At 43.0% G+C, this 17935-nt stretch overlaps 1 protein-coding gene across 2 annotated transcripts in view; it reads right to left on the bottom strand.

Moving 5' to 3' along the window:
* The window catches only part of LOC147710658 (uncharacterized), a 509433-nt gene that overhangs the window by 40551 nt on the left and 450947 nt on the right, over positions 1-17935 (bottom strand). The window lies entirely within an intron of this gene.

Here is a 17935-nt window from a genome sequence, read left to right as displayed (position 1 = left end):
GCGTAGGTGTATTTTAGAAGCACCAGTTGAGTACTTTTAGTCATTATTTTATCACTGTATGTATTATAAGTATTTTAGGTATTTTATGGCTTAGAAACCATATCATGCTTATACAGTACTATTTTATAATACTTATCGTATTATATACTCTGTACTTTATAACCAGCATTACAATTGTAGCAGTACATTTCTAATGCTTGAGAAAGAAGACTGTTCAATAAATACTTTTTATTGAAAACGCCTGTCTCTCTATTTTCGCAGCACCTCTGGTGAAAAGAAGCATGCAAGATTGACTGAGTCAAATAGCTATCTATTGTTTCCGCGACTCTAGAGATTGATTTCTTATTCGTGGGAAACAAAGTTGTCATGTTTATGCGGTTGTCAGAAACGAATCCCTTCTTGTGAATTCGAGAAGGTTTCTAGTGACCTCTGAGCTATCTGGCACTCACAATTAAGTCTAATATATTCGATAGAGACCTAGTCGACCTCAGTCCTACGTCTAAACTATAGTATATGTTATTCCAATGTGCAGAGCCTATTGGAAATATAGGAACTACACTAGAAAGCATCTGGTGACCAGAAAGTAATGTATGATTGTTTCATACATGCTTGACAACCTAGCCTAACTAAAGCAGTAATTGGACTGTGCCGACATTGGAAAGATAATGGAAAATGAAAATGTCAAGCAATCAGTGCAATGCCTTTCTATTACTCTGAAAAGCGATGTTGTTACTATTTGGAAGATTACTGGCTCTTGTAGCAGATACACGCGGGCCACCAGAGTGATTTGTTTATCACAGCATTGGGGTGATATCCGTACAGGCTGATCTCATAATGAAACAGGTGCTTCCAGCCATGGCTGATGACATCATTTTACAAGGATGACAATGATCACGGTTAGCATATGAGATCATATGACCAGGGACATTTGTTTCTCTTTTTGTTACCTTCAGTTTTCCCCATCTCTGGCTAGGTGTTAACAGGGGATGTGCCGAAATTTGTGTAATTTAGTTTTGCTTAGTAATGTGAAAGTTAGCAAAAATTAAGAGAGGTTACACTCAATTACACAAAAGATTTCCCTCGCCCATTATAGATGCAAGGCTGCAATTTGTGCTAAAAAAAGTAGCACAAAAAACTGTTCACGGTTTAGTTGCTCATGTTGTTCCTGTGCACTCATGTTAAGTTTTGGCTGTGTACTGAGCGTAATTACACTGCCTAGCGTAATAGCATAATTTCAAGAATTTCTCTTGACAAGCGTTGTGCAAAATTACCTAAATTATGAGCGAATATGCCTGTGTAACAGAATTTTCACCCTGGCCTAATGTTAATCCTCTGGCTGGATGTGGGCATCGCTAAACTCCATTACTTCACACAACAACAACCTGTTACACTCTCCATTACCCAAACAGACACACAAAGGTAATAAATACTAGTCATAGAAACTTTGAGATGGGTTAAGACTCTACGCACCTAATGTCAAACAAAGAAACAAGAAAACAATTAGGTTGTGACTAATATTGCAAGCCTTGTAACCTACCTGGACATGAGGCTCTACCACTATGACACACAATACATCATACAACTTTTATGCATGCAGAACACTTAGTCACGGACACTGAGCCACACAATTGCAAGGGTATAGAACCCATCGGCTCCATTTGACAAAGATGTGTTTCTCCGTCATCATTAGGCCTACACTTTCACAGCAAAAATAAGACAAAAACTAAAAGTTTAACCATACATTACCCCAACTCAAAATTCGCTTGCCGAGAATCACAAAACCTATCATCACAACCTCTCTCATATACAATGTCCCCAGACACCAACCTCAGTTTATCAAATTAAGCCACACAACAAACTCACACCTTCTCAATCTCATAAGCAACACAGACATCTGCACAAGGACAACACACTTACACACAAAAGTGAAGTCCAGGACCCCAACACACCCCACACCTAGTCATACTAGCTGTCCAAACCAACATGAGCAATGCTAGGTCAAAGAAGTCACTTGATCTGTACCCAGTACTGCACCCTTTGGAAACTCCACCAGTAAAAGTTGGGACGTCTTCCAAATGGAATATTGACAGCCTGGAGTAGACGCATACTGAGCATTATTGACGCAACACAAGAATCAAACATTAGAGCAGGACAGTAATACAACCCCTGAAACTGGACCATGACAGCAGATAGAGACAGGCCTCGAAAAATCAGAAAAGTGTTACCAGACCTGCAGGTCCAATCACTTGAATAACCTACTCAAACTAACTGTAATGCACTTGACCCATAAACTCATCTCAAACTACGTGATCCTAGGCAAATATTTGATTTCACCAAGTCACCCTTTTCTTCATTATCACATACGGGGAACACCTTCAACTATGTGAGTTCAGCATGTCTGCTATACAAAAAACTGTAATCTTTTACTTCATGTATATTAAACATTTAGCCTACATAGAGGGTAAAACATGGCCCCTGGCTTGCCTCTTAGTTCACTAATAGCATTGTCATCTGGGGAGGGGGCAGGAATGTTCCTCAGTTCATATTTAAAAACTTGCTGTAAATAAATATATTAGTAAAGCATGATGTGGTAGTTCACTGTCATTTAGATACAGATAATTTCTATTGAAATGGCCACAAACGTTTCCAATGGCATGCAGTTTTACTGATACAATTATATAGCACATAAACAATAATGTAGAAATCGGGTTTACAAATCATCAAGTAAATGATTCTGATTTGTTTTGATCCTATGAAAATCTTTGTTTCCATCTCACTGCAGGATTACAAAAATGTACTTTCCTAACTACTGAAATATATTTAAGATATTTGTATGGCTTATTTAGAAAAGCTATTCAATTGCTGTATGCTCAGTACGTCTGTCAGACCATTCACTTCACAAAATCCTGTAACTTTTCAGTCAGAGAATTAAAAGTAAATACTAATTCCCAGAATAAAATAAACAGTAACTTGTAAGAAGACATTAGATAGCATGTGCCCTGTCTTAGAACACACAGAAAATGTGACAATATAAAAACAAGTTTCTGGGTATCTTTATTGCTGATTCAGTTTGAGAATGAACAGAACACATGTTCTTTGGCAGCTGGATCTCACACTGGAGAAATCTGACTACCCATAGCGAGTGGGTGAGTAGATTTCTCAAGGCCTGGGTGATGAAGTATTCACCTACAACACACTATAGCCACAACAAACACTACTATCAAAACAAACCGACCGTCTCCATTATATGCAAACTGAATAAAACGCATCACCAAACATTCACAAATGTAATGCTTCCTGTACTACATTCTCACAAATCTTTTCATCTGTGCTGAAAGACGACTGGTCCCAAAGCACACTTATGTAAAACGTATTGCTATCACCTACAACACCACATGGTAATACACTTCCCACAATTTTCACTCCATGTGGTACTTCCCCATATAACCTGTTGCAACAAGGTCCTTCACTCCTGTCACATTGCACTCATGGGTTCTCCCTCATGCAACTTTCACAACAGGGACCTACATTTTCTTCCAACTTAGCACACAGCAGGGCACACCACCACGCAACTTATCATGACAAGATAATAATATTTACCAGCTCAGCACACCACAGGCTATGCCCCACATACTACCTCTAGCGAATGGGTACTGCCACAATGCCAGCAGGAGCCGAGTCACCTCTGTAACGTTCTTGAGGTAATTGGAATTTTTATGGTCAGTTATGTCCCCTAACGAGTACCCCATCGTCTCCATGTACGAGTTAAAGTACATGTAACTTCCCTCCGCAACCGAATTTAAAGACGCAAATACATTTGCGTCCAACGTTAACATGTCCTCTTTCAGATCCACCATGAATGGATTGATAATTCAGTTCCTAAGTATGCCGTGCCACCGTCTTTACATGGTGCACTTTCACGTTTTCCTGGCTCTGCCGAGTTAGGCCCTGATTCCTGCCATTGAACCACTTTTTCGTCTCTGTCTCCGAAAGCGGCAACGTGGAGATGAGATGCATCCCTGACCTCTACCTTACTTCCTGCCAAGTGAGCGGTGCCCGGCTCGGCCTGCTCTTGCCTGCCAAAAACAGTATTTTTCCTTCAAGTTATCAGCGTAGCCAGCTCAACCTCCTCGAAAACACATTCCTGTCTAGTAAAATAAGTAAACAGCACCCCGGCTGCAGAGTAAAGGGTGAAGCCTTCCTGTCCTCCTCATGTAATTCATTGCTTTCGTTACCATGGTAGGCCCTGGCTTTGCGCATCTGCACCTAGACACGCATACATTCAGTGTAGCGTAGCCTCTGCCCGAAAGACCTTTTCCTCCAGTATAAACATCCTCCAAACACAAGATATCAGATATGTTTCAGGAACAGGTCGACCTGACATGCCAGACCTATGTCTTCTCCACTAGTGTTAAAAGTCAGACTCTTAGCTCCCTCCAGACGCACGTCAATCACACGTCATATTAGCTGCGCGCGCATCCAGGCCATAGGTTTCAGCTGACTCTGCATGAATTCACTAAGCATCCACCCACTTATGACACTTGTCTGTGACGTTTCTAGTTCACGCCTCTGTGCACACCCATGTTCACGCCTTTTCGCTACGCACATGTGTTCTTATCATATACATTTCACTAGTCACGCCTACTGTATGCAATGCTATTGTGTCATTTTACTATATATGCCATGTACTGTGAATAAATCGTTGACATCTTTCCTGACATCTTCCCTTGCATGCTCGAACCCTTGTATTGATGGAACAGATCTCCATTAACTCGAGTCATTTCTGAATTAAAGCCCTTTAAGACTCAGACACCCCGGACTCTGCCTTTCATTTGATTGAGCTATTCTTGTACTTGTAATTATATGGCAAAAACGATACGGTAAAATATTTACCACATAATTTGGCGCCCGAACAGGGACCCCTCCCCCACCCCACGCGCCGGAGATGCGTCGCAGGCCTAGCCCCCTGCCTCGGCCGTGACGGACCCCAAGCGCTTCCGCAGAATTTCCTGTATCTCCCTCAGGCCCACGGAGGTGACGGAGACTGCGATCGACATCCAGATGAGGCGGTGAGGAGTGCGGAGGATCCCGACCAGAGCCCAGCCGAGAGAGCAGCGTCCGAGGTGTCGAGAGGCCCACCTGTAGTGCCGAGGCGCATGCGCAGTGCGCAGCAGAAGCGGTGACGTCAGTCCAGTCCAGTCAAGTTTCCGAGGCCTTCCGTTCCGTGCTTCCCGGTGAGTACCGTTGCTGGGGACGCATCAAGACGGGTGCATTGATTTGTATCCGGTCAAGACGGGTTTGGGTACACAGACCCTGTCTGCACTGTTTTAGCAGTGTATCTGTACTGTTTAGCAGTATATCAAGTAATCGCGTGTTCAACGGTTCAATTTTGTTCTCGTTATAGAATTAGTGGGTTGTCAATTTATGTTCGAAATGTTTCAATGTGTTTAATGTCGTGGTATGAGTGACTGTTTGCATATTATATTGTGTTCATTGTTTTCGTGCCCATTTTGGAGGCAGCAATGCCTTTATTCTCGAAATTACGACAGATAGGAACTAGAAAAGGGATACTTGAGGAAGCTGTTCCCATCCCACCCAGAGACACGCCTGGTCATTTTATGTACCACAAGCACGGCTTAGATGCCATATTATATCTAGATTTTTGGGTGGAATACACAAAAGACTTAGCAGAAAATCAGAGATGGCCCGTTACAGGGACATGGGATGCCGAGTGCATCATGAGAGTAGAAGAAGCGTTGTGGAAAAAGAAAGCCAGACAGTCACAGAAAGATGCCATTGAATTGTGGCGTTAAGAATCACATAGATGGACAGAGAAAGCACTCAGAAAAGCAGAGAAAAGTAGAGAGGATTCCGAAAAAGCCAAAGAAAAAGAACTAATAGAAGAAGGAGAACGAGTTAGAATGGAACAACACGACAGACAGAGTAATGCCATTATGACAGGACTGTATCCAGTTCTGGCCGAGGGCCTGCCCAAGGCGACCCCGGAAATACCGAAGGACCTGCCCCCTCCATTGGTTCCGACTAAAACACGTCATAAGACCGCAGCAGACATTTTCCTTTCTTCCTATTTAGACGATGTAGCTCCCGCATATACTAATGCACCTGCCCATGTACCCGTACCACCTGCACCTGCTGACGTTAACCTACCCCACGATCATCTACCCCCAGGTCCGCAACAGCAAACTCCACCCGCACCACATCCTGCTCCACATCCACCTGTTCCCGCACCACCTCCTGCACCTGTTGTCACTTCCCCGGTAGTTTTCCCTGGTGGTATTCATCCACTTAATCCTTTTGCCCAGGGTCCAGTCCCGTTACAAATACCGACCCTACAGTCAGGTTATGCTCAAGCCTCCGCCTCAGGAGGTGCTAGAGGAGGTTTCCGTACCCCGCCACAGTTACAACGTATAACAATGAGAGATCTCGCAATGTCACGAACACCTAAAGGAGCTCCAGCCGAAAAACTTCAAGAACAGCTTACAGATTGTAGATATGATCCAGTGCCTGGTAGAACAGGACCCATGTTGTTAGCATCCCTACGTTTAAGACGTGTAACCGATTATTTAGTTTTACTGCCAGAAATGCCAGAACATCTAGACAATATGTATCATTTTATTAGAACAGGAGAAAGACCAGAGTCTGTTGGCAATGCCATGTCACGTCAGAAAGTTGAGAACAAAGGTTTAATCATGCGTTTTTTGGTTAATTGTTTAATAAGGGAACAAGATCAGGCAGGTTTTCCACAAGATGAGATGAATAGATTGAACAAATGGAGCCAGAATATTTCTGAGGGTAAACATGATAAAGAGAAATGTGTACATGCTATGGTTAGAAAGATCCGTAAAGAAATAATAGATATACATGCCCGTCGAGAACCTGAAGAGCCACTCGAATCAGACGACCCAACCTCCTCGCAGGAGGAGGATGAATCAGAGAATCTAGCAGAAACCTCACAACAGGCAGATAGAAAAATGATAGCATATGTAGGTAGAGAGAAACTCCCTAGACCGTATCCTTTTGATAGGCCCTTCGATAGACCCATTCGTAAACAAGAAACGTTCGAAAACAAGAAACGTTACCTTTGTCCGATACCAGAGCGATGTACCCTTGAACATGTATTCCAGATGACTGACAAAGTACTAAAAGAAAGGATAGGTTATCAAGAACTCAATACCCTACGTGATCAGGAACTAGCCCGGTCCGCAGTACAGTGGGCCGGGGATGACAGTATATATAAAGACGATTCAGTAGTACAAACGTTTTTAAGTCTTACTCCAGAAGAACAGCGACTAGCTGGTATATACATGACACAACACCTTATTATACAGTACGAAAACCAAGCATCTGATCCAGGTCCGTTATATAGTTTATTGCAAGACTTACTCCTGAGACGATGGAGAGGTCTAGGTACCGATCTAATTGAAACGATTTTAGAGCAACGTCACAAATATAGAACGTTCTTGACTCCACATCTTGTTTTCGTTCCACCCCCAGTAAGGCAATCATATAATTTTGACAAACAGAATCCTTTACGTGAAGTACATCCAGTCAGGAAAGATGATAATACCCTTGAACGTGTGTTCGTTTACACGCCTATAACTAAAATGGAATTATTAGAAATGAAGAAAATAGTGCCCAGTCATGATAAAGACCCCGCAGGTTTTCACCGTGAATTAAAAGACATGTTACTTATGGGGGATTACACCTATCCCGACATTATGAAAATATTGAAAGTATTATTGCCTGCCGGAATTCACGAGAAACTCAAAGAAAAGGAATGGGAGGTGGGAGACAAAAAGATTATTTGGGCTGAATTAGAAACCGAAGAAACTGGTCGAACCCCAGGTTTAGGTCTTGGGGACAAAACTAAAGCATTACCAGGATTGTTAGGTCAGGTTTTGCCAAGATTGTTAGCAACTAAAAAGGAGGACTGGGATGCGATCTCAGCCTGCAAACAGAAACCCGATGAAGACACTAGTGATTTCTATTCCCGATTTGAGAAATGTTTTACTATTAATAGTGGCCTGAAATCAAGTAGCGAGTCATATCCACACCTATTTATATCTAAATTAGTCGAAAATTCATTGCCCCAGGTTAAGAACGGTGTACTAAAAGTTGAGAGCACATGGCAAGCAAATTCGCCATCCCAAATGTTACAAATGTTACAATATCACCAGAACAGGATCAGAGAGGAACATGATCACGAACAGAGACGTATGAAAGACACGAAAATGAAAATGTTAGTTGCTCAGTCAGTTCCAGCAGATGGTCAGAAAAAGGGCGCGACACATTCAAATAATTCAGCAGCTCCCGTTAAAGGGACATGCAACTACTGTAAACAGCCAGGTCACTATGTAAACGATTGCACAGTTCTGAAACACAATATCGCCACAGGTAAAACCAAAGAGAGACCACGTCCGCCCAGACAGGATCAGGTCCAGCAGCATGTTCCACAAAATGTACAACCTATGCATGTTCCACAGCAGACCGTAGCGGTACCACAGCCCCAACCCATTGCCGCAACTCAGCATGTCACACAGCAGATGTACCAGTATGCCCAATCTGATTACCCCGATTATCAGCAATACACATGAAACAGCCTAGAGAGGGAGGTTGGCTTGCCCCTTATTGAGGTTCCCGTAGATCAAGAGGGTCCTTATGTACATAGCCAGGTATTAGGGAAAGATAGAAAGTTTTTGATTGACACAGGGGCAAGCAGAACAACCATCAGTCATGAAGAGGTTCCAGGGGCACCCCTCTCAGGCTCACAGAATGTTTCCCTTGGATTTTCAGGAAAGCCTATTGTTAATGAAGTATCAAAACCAGCACCCCTTGCAGTTGGTCCATTGTCCCGAACTACTGATTTATTGCTCACGAAATCATGTCCAGAAAACTTGCTTGGTATAAAAACCCTGAAAGCTCTAGGAGCTGTAATTTGTTGTTCTCCGGAAGGAGTCAGGCTATTCCTTCGTGACTTCAAGGGCCATTATGTGTTGAGAGATTTTGATCCCAGGTTACAGAATGTTCCTGCACATTTATGGGCGAAAGGCCCCACTGATGTAGGTTGTATGCACATTACACCATACCGTGTTACACTCAAGCCAGGAGTTATACTACCACGTATTCGACAATACAAGTTACCACCAGATGCTGTAGTGGCTTTACTGAAAATCATTGACGAGCTCATTGCACAAGGAGTGGTTGTAGAAACCGACTCCAATGTTTGTAATTCTCCTATCATTCCGATTCTTAAACGTACTGATCCAAATGCACCTCCAGTTTATCGACTGATTATTGATTTACGCGAATTGAATAAATGTGTGGTACCCCAGTATCCTGTGGTCCCGGATATCTCTTCCTTATTGACAGCTATTGATTCAGAGGCGACGTTCTTTACTGTAATCAATCTGAAGAACGCCTTCTTTAGTGTTCCCATTGATCCGGAAAGCCAGTATCTTTTCGGATTCTGTTTAAATGGCCGAAGCTTCAAATTTGCACGCGCACCTCAAGGATTCACAGAAAGCCCCAGCATCTACAGCCAAGCACTGAAGCGACAACTCGATGATATTCACATGCCTCCCAATACTGCCCTATTACAGTACGTTGATGATCTACTGATCACCGCCCGAAGTGAACCAGAATGTGAACAAGCCTCACTGACAGTTTTGTTTTTTTTGGCGGACAAGGGACACAAGGTGTCTCCTTCGAAGCTGCAATTCTGTGCCCAGCAAGTTGTGTACCTTGGGCACTTGCTGTCCAAAGAGGGGAGACAGCTGACACCAGATCGTATACAGTTAATTGCTTATCTTCCACAACCCAAGACACAGAAAGAAGTACGAGCCTTTCTTGGACTCACTTCCTATTGCAGACAATGGATTCCACAATATGCATTTCTAGCTAAACCACTCATACAGTTAACAACACAGGAGGCAGCGTCTTCGACTGTCCTCCCTTGGACTCAGGAACATACACAAGCTTTTGACGAGTTGAAGAAAGCCTTATGTCAAGCACCTGTTTTAGCGACACCATGTTACAGCAAACCTTTTACACTTTTTGTCACAGAACGCGATGGCACAGCGTTGTCGGTTCTCACTCAGCTTCAAGCAGACAAACACAGACCGTGTGCTTATTTTTCGAGCACATTAGACCCAGTAGCCCAGGCCTTGCCTGCGTGCTTGAAATCAGTTGCAGCAACAGCTCTAGCAATCAGACAAAGTGATTCCATTGTATTGGGACACCAAATGACAGTACAGGTTCCACACTCTGTGGAAGTTCTCCTAAACAGAACACAGACCCAACACTTGACCATAGCACGACTGACAGGCTATGAACTGACATTATTCCAGCCACACATAGAAATCAGACGTTGTAATACACTGAATCCTGCTACACTCTTACCTTCGAGCACAACAGATCCTACTCCACATGACTGCGTAGATGTAGTCGACGCAGTTACGAAACCCAGACAAGACTTGAGAGATGTCGCATTACCCGATCCAGACCTGACACTCTATGTGGATGGTTCATGCATGAGAACAAGTACAGGAGAGCTAGTGGCCGCATATGCAGTGACCACTGAAACTGAAGTCGTAGAAACACATCGCATTGACACCCTGTCAGCCCAAGCAGCAGAGCTCATTGCTCTGACCCAAGCCTGTATACTAGCCAAGAACAAGAAAGTAAACATATACACAGATTCACGTTATGCATTCGGAGTCGTTCACGACTTCGGTGTCCTCTGGCAAGAGAGAGGTTTTCGGACCTCTCACGGAGCCAAAATCCAGCACGGTCTCCTCATTCAAGCACTGTTAGAAGCAATATATTTGCCTACAGCCATAGCCATCATGAAGTGCAAGGCACATACGAAAGTAACAGACAAGATTTCCCAGGGTAACGACTTCGCAGATCAGACAGCGAAATATACAGCACAGACTCATACACAGACGACTGATATGACAAAGACTGATGTATCATCACTGACACACAGCATGAGAGTCAGGGACCCCGCATTAGACGTCATTGATATACAGACACATGCTACTCCAGACGAAATCAAGAAATGGGCTGAACAAGGAGGGGTCCAGACAGATCAAGGTTGGATGACGAGGGGAAAAACCACATGGTTCCTCCCCGACTCTATGGTTCAAGTTATCATCAACACTGCACATAGCCCAGCACATTTAGGAGAAAAAGCCATGTTAGACAGTTTACAGAATCTCTGGTTCAACAAACATTTACGAGCAGCAGCAAAGCAGAAAGTGCGTACCTGCATGATCTGTTGTCAGTTCAATCCAGGAAAAGGGATTCCCGTAGAGCAAGGTGGATTTCATCCTCCTGACTATCCTTTTGAAGTCCTCCAGATGGATTATATCCAGATGGACAGATGCCGAGGATTCAAATATATCCTCGTAGTTGTATGTGCCCTATCCCGATGGACAGAAGCATATCCTGTTCCAGATTACACTGCCCCGACCACTGCCAGGCAGCTGGTTCGTGAGGTTTTCCCTCGATACGGTTTGCCCCGTGTCGTGTATTCAGACAACGGTCAGCCATTCTCGTCTGAACTGATGAAGCAGATCTCACTCCTATTGGGGTACCAGTGGAAGTTTCACTGTGTCCGGCATCCAGAGGCAGCAGGTCTCGTGGAGCGCCACAATCAGACTCTGAAAACTCGACTTGCTAAAGTGTGTAAAGAGAAAGGCGTAGACTGGATAGTAGCATTACCAGTTGCACTGTTTTATATGAGAATGGTAGCCCATTCAAGGACAGGGCTACCTCCGTATGAGGTGGTCTTCGGCAGACCTCCTAATATGTGGGGGACGCCTCTGCCGAGAAAAATAACCGATGTCGAAAGTACTATGCTGACAGATTACCTTGCTTCCTTGATCTCTGCACTACAATCTTGTCGTTCACAGGTTGCTGCAGCCTTCCCAGACAACTCCGAGGTGAAGCCACATGCACTGGTACCGGGAGACACTGTTGTTGTTCGGAACTTCGATAGGACGAGCCCTTTGGAGCCCCGCTGGAAGGAGCCGAAGATTGTTTTGTTAACAACCCGGACTGCAGTAAAGCTAGAGGGGAGGAAGGGCTGGGTACATTCCAGTTACGTTAAAAAATTTCATGGACTTTCGCCAAGCCCTGACTCCCAGAACTCTCACGTACCAAAGACAGACATTAAACTCCCTTTTCAAGAGAAAACTCCACAAGAAGAGTACAGACTAAAACTGAGGTCTAGTAAGTCAGACAGTTTAATTGTTTAAGTCCCCCTCGGGTGAAGCGGTTAGGCAGTTTCTGACAATGTACAAGCTAGATCCAAATAGAGAGAGAGATAGACAGGAGATCATGAAAAGAAATTGTTACTGTAAAAATCTCCGTAGTAGGTGCATCTGCACCCTGATTATTATGTTTTTTCTGAGTCTTACGTTAATTGGCATCAGCTTGATGTTGTACATGTATTTTCCGATTGCACATTCTTTTTCTAATGACACTGCAGAACACACGTTTAGTGAGCTACCTCCACATGAACTATCTTACCGACTTGCGCTGCGCAACAATTCATTCATCAGTATGTTACACCATTCCCATCAGACCAGCAATGCTACCAATTGTTGGATATGTGGGTATAGAGACAAAATATCGACTCCAAAATATCGACTGGACATAATATCGAGTTTTTAATATAGACTGGACAAAATATCGACTGGACATAATATCGACTACAAAAATATCGTTTTTCAGGTAAGTGAAGTAATATCGACTGTATAAAATATAGATAGCAAAAATATCGATTTTTTAATAATATATAATATTTTATAGTGTATTTTTGTGTAATAATATGTGTGAATAGTGTGTATTAATGTTATAAAATATTTTATTACATGAATTTTGTTTTTATAATAATTGCGTAATGTAATTCTGTAGCGGGTTGTGGGTTTATAGGGGAATAGGGTGGGAAGTAATTTAATAATAATTAATTAATTAATATATGTTTGTTAATATTTTTAATTAATAATTAATTGATAATTAATTAATATTAATTAGTTAATTAATTAATATAATTTTGAACATATTTTGTATTAGTAAATAATTGTTAATTAATTAATTGTAATTAGTTAATTACATTAATTAGAGTACATTTTTAATATATATAATTTTGTGTAATTTTTAAGTAATTAATTTTGAAAAAATAATATTAATTATTAAAATAATTACAGCTAATGTTCTAATATATTTACTTTATTGTTATTGTTAATTAATAATTAATTGCTAATTAAATAATATTGATAAATTTTGGGTAAAGGAGCATTTTTAGGGTTCAGGGTCAGTTTTCAGTTCATGGGTAAAGGGGTATTTTTAGGGTTCAGGGTCAGTTTTCAGTTCATGGGTAAAGGGGTATTTTTAGGGTTCAGGGTCAGTTTTCAGTTCATGGGTAAAGGGGTATTTTTAGGGTTCAGGGTCAGTTTTCAGTTCATGGGTAAAGGGGTATTTTTAGGGTTCAGGGTCAGTTTTCAGTTCATGGGTAAAGGGGTATTTTTAAGGGTTCAGGGTCAGTTTTCAGTTTATGGGTAAAGGGGTATTTTTAGGGTTCAGGGTCAGTTTTCAGTTCATGGGTAAAGGGGTATTTTTAGGGTTCAGGGTCAGTTTTCAGTTTTTGGGTAAAGGGGCATTTTTAGGGTTCAGGGTCAGTTTTCAGTTTTTGGGTAAAGGGGTATTTTTAGGGTTCAGGGTCAGTTTTGGGTTTTTGGGTAAAGGGGTATTTTTAGGGTTCAGGGTCAGTTTTGGGTTTTTGGGTAAAGGGGTATTTTTAGGGTTCAGGGTCAGTTTTGGGTTTTTGGGTAAAGGGGTATTTTTAGGGTTCAGGGTCAACAAATAAGATTTTAAAAAATTATTTTTATTATTTTCATTTATTATTTAATTATTATAATTTAATTTAAGTCGTTTTAAGTATATTTTAGTAATTAAAATTTAATATTAATTTAATTTAACACTGTTTTTAATAAAGTCGATATTTTTTACATCTATATTTTTGTTAACGATATTTTGTACTCGATATTTTTGTACTTACCTGTTTGTAGATACAAACTCGATATTTTGACTGTCGATATTTTGTCCACGATATTTTGGCAACTCGATATTTTGTCCGGCGATATTATTTCAGTGATCCGGATATGTGGCCGACTCCCTCCCTATCAGAAATATCAGGGAGTTCTGCCCCTCTTCCCGTATCCGTTTACACACAATGGTTCCTGTGGTGCATGGTTTAGTTTAATTAATTCTGTAGATGCTGATTCCATAGTTTTCCAGGGCAGTTGGGTATGGGGAAATCTGAACACAGTTCTGAATAAGGCATGTTTCCCAGACAAGGAGGGTCTACCCCAAAGGACAGGGACCGACCTAGAAAATGAAGTGTATGGATTAGGCAATTTTACACTCGACCTCATGATTCTAAATGTTCAGTCAGAAACTAGTCCAGACTTGCCGTCTATGTCAGTATTGCCAGTCAAAGGTGAATTATGTGTCAGAAAGAATGGTTCAGTACACCTAGGTCATAGTGAATGCACTACTGTGATCGAATTCAGTGATAAAGGCAAGTCTACACTCAAAGCTTCCCGCCATTCCTATTTCATTTGTGGTCATACAGCTTATATACGTTTACCCCTAGACTGGGATGGTACCTGTTACATTGCATTCCTACTGCCACCTGTTTTTCTAGCCCCTCCTTATTACCACAGGAATTCCCGCCTCAATCTAGTTAGGCACAAAAGAGACCTTCCATTAGTTGATTATACTGAAACCGCATGGGAACAATATACAGATTTCAATAAAGGATTCTTTCCCTACTTAGGCACAGTGTCCAATAGTAAATTGATACGCAAATTAACCAGAACTCTCGAAGCAGTAGTGAATGAGACTACTTCAGCTATGGGCAACTTAACAGAGGTGTCGGGATCTAGCCCGATGCGCCTGCACAAAGAACTACAATTACCGACGGTCCTGGGCCCGGGACTACATTACCCAGAGTTCCCGGCGGGGATTCCGGGATATCTGCCGGCCGACCAGGAAGTCCGGTGTCAGTGATTCTTCTGTGTTTCCAAGGCGGCGGCTGCTCCTCGGATTCTGCTCCTTTTCCAGAGGCTCCGGGTATTCTTCTCTGACCGGTATTTGTTCGAGCAGGTGATTCAGTTGCCGAACAGCGCGCTGGCTAGCGTGCTGAGCTATGTGTGACAATTAGATGTTTCCCGTTATAGTGAACACAGAGATTGTTGTGTGTTGGATTCTCGCCTCGCGGCTGCGAGGAAACAGTGTTGATTATGAACGCCTCGCTCTTTGTGTATAGGCTCATTGGAGGGAGAGCATCTTGTGCTGTCTCCACCCTTCAAGTGGCGAGTGCAGGGGGGGATTGTAGGACCTCCGCACTGCCGTCACGAACCCAAGGCTTAGGGTTCATTTGCTTCCTGGATTATTTGACAAAATAAATACCAGAGTGGAGTGTGGTAGTGATTGAACTACACACTGCCGTGTTTGGGATTCTTGGTATTTACATCCCTTCAAGTGGCGGAGTGCAGGGGGGGATTGCAGGACCTCCGCACTGCCGTCACGAACCTAAGGCATATGGTTCAGTGGCATCTTGAATTTGTTGACAAGGCAATTGCCAAAGCGGAGTGTGGTAGTGATTGAACTACACACTGCCGTGTTTGGGGATTCTTGGTATTTGCATAGAAAGAAGGAACTCATCTGTTTCTGTTTGAAGCAAATAACTGTGTTACGTTACAGTTATTATTCGAGCACAGGAAGTGCCCTTTCATTTTACGTTTTGGGATCCTTTGTTCCAAACTCATACGTTATCACAGTGGGGTATGTGTAAGTCAGTTCTCTTTAGGCTTTACGCTTCCCGATTAGGCTTGATAGTAACTTTGTTCTTTTTGTATTGATCAAGGAGGAAGACGGGAGATACAGCAAAGGGAGGTTTAGTGTCAATCATATTCAGGTGAATACATATTGGTATGGTGTTAGTAAGAACTAATGAGAGAATGGTTTAGCAATGTACTAACCTGTGTAATTTTGTCTTTCAGTTTCTTTATCCCTGCTGCCCCTTCCTTCTCCTCTTTATTCTTTCTGGGTTTTTCCCCTTTATGGGGTTTTTTCCCTCGCCGTATCGTCTGAGCACCCTGTGTTTATACTTCAGGGTGTTCGGTCGGTCCGGAGGTGGAGCATTGTTGCTGCACGTGAATCCTGCGGAGTGCAAAGCCTTACAGAATCACTGACCCAAGAAATACGCTCTGCCTGATTCATATGTAGCAACAATGGCGTCCATGGAGGATGTGTTACAAGCCTTGGTCCTGGTACAGCAGGAGTTGGCCTCCTCCAAGGCTGAGACAGCAGCCTTGCGCGAGAAGGTGGAGCGTTTGAGTGGTAATCCGTTCAACGCTTCCGCTTCGACTTCTAATGTTCAGGTTACTGTACCCCCACCCATTCCATTAGCTACTCCTGAACGGTTTTCAGGGGATCCACGTCAGGTGCATGTGTTTATGACACAGGTTCTCATGCATTTTTCCTGTAAACCGTCCTCGTTCCCCACAAATCATTCAAGGGTGGCATTTTTGATTTCTTATTTAATTGGGGATGCAGCTGATTGGGTGGTACCATTGGTGAAACGTGATGATGCTCTTTTGTCTAATTGGGCAGAGTTCAAAAAGGAATTTGAGAGGGTCTTTGACCGAAGAGCAACCACATTCAGCGCTGATCGTGAGCTGTTGACATTAAGACAAGGTAGAGGAGAATTGATAACATAGCTGACTGCCTTTAATAGGCTTGTGGTAGAAGCATCATGGCCAGAGGAGAAAAAACTGTCTTTGTTTTATCAGGGGTTACATGACGATTTAAAGGATGTGGTAGCGCAGGTGGATCCTCAGCCCACTACCTTTGAGGACATGGTAAACCTGGTGTTAAGGTTGGACAGTAGATTAACGGATAGGGGTAGTAACAGGAGACGGTGGGAAAGAGGAGTGTATTTTGGTGAAAGAAACCCGAGGAAAGTATCCGGGGGGACGGACTCTACGTCTGAACCGATGGAGATAGGGGCTCTCAGAGCACCATTGTCTAAAGAAGAGAGAGAAGCCAGAAGGGTACAGGGCTTGTGCATGTACTGTGGTAAGAAGGGGCATTACGTCCGGGAATGTCCTTCTAAACCGAAAGCATCAGGGACTTTTGGTAGGTTTAAGAAGGTTGCGGTGTCTAAAACTGTATCAGACAACGAGCAGAAGGAGGACCGCACAGCGGGAGTAGACGGAGAACAAGCATGGAAACTTACCTCCCTGTCCTCCTCGGGGGATGAGGAAACAGAGCCTCACCTGGTGGTGGTGATGACGTTAGAATATGAGTTAGAAAGATGTCCGGTAATGGTGATGGTGGATTCAGGGGCAACTGGTAATTTTGTAGACGAAGGTCTGGTAAGACGTCTAGAATTGCCTCGAGTTCCTAGGGAGACGCCGGAAGATGTGTTGGCAGTGGATGGGCAGCCTTTAACCTCAGGTCAGATAACGGAGAGGACTGGTGATTTGGGGTTGTCAATGGTGACGCAAGGGTATGTGCATTCCGAGGTGCTAACATTGAATATCATAGATGCTCCTCAGTACGAGATTATTTTGGGCATGCCTTGGCTGCATAAACATAACCCTGTGGTGAATTGGCAGTCAAAAACTATTCAGTTCGAACCAGAGACCTGTAAGGACCATTTAACTCCTTGTATGTCTGCTAATGTCACCGTGTTAGCCACACCGTTTTTGGCTGCCACTGCTGCGGAAAAGGATGTCAAGCTACCAGTAGTGTACGCTTCTTACAGTGATGTGTTCAGTGAGGTGAAGGCAGAAACACTGCCCCCTCATCGGGAATATGACTGTAGAATTGATTTAGT

This window comes from Lissotriton vulgaris, chromosome 5 (genome assembly GCF_964263255.1).
Source record: "Lissotriton vulgaris chromosome 5, aLisVul1.2, whole genome shotgun sequence".
NCBI lineage: Eukaryota > Metazoa > Chordata > Amphibia > Caudata > Salamandridae > Lissotriton > Lissotriton vulgaris.
Note: the sequence above shows the minus strand (reverse complement) of the source record. Positions and strands in the feature narration are given on the sequence as shown.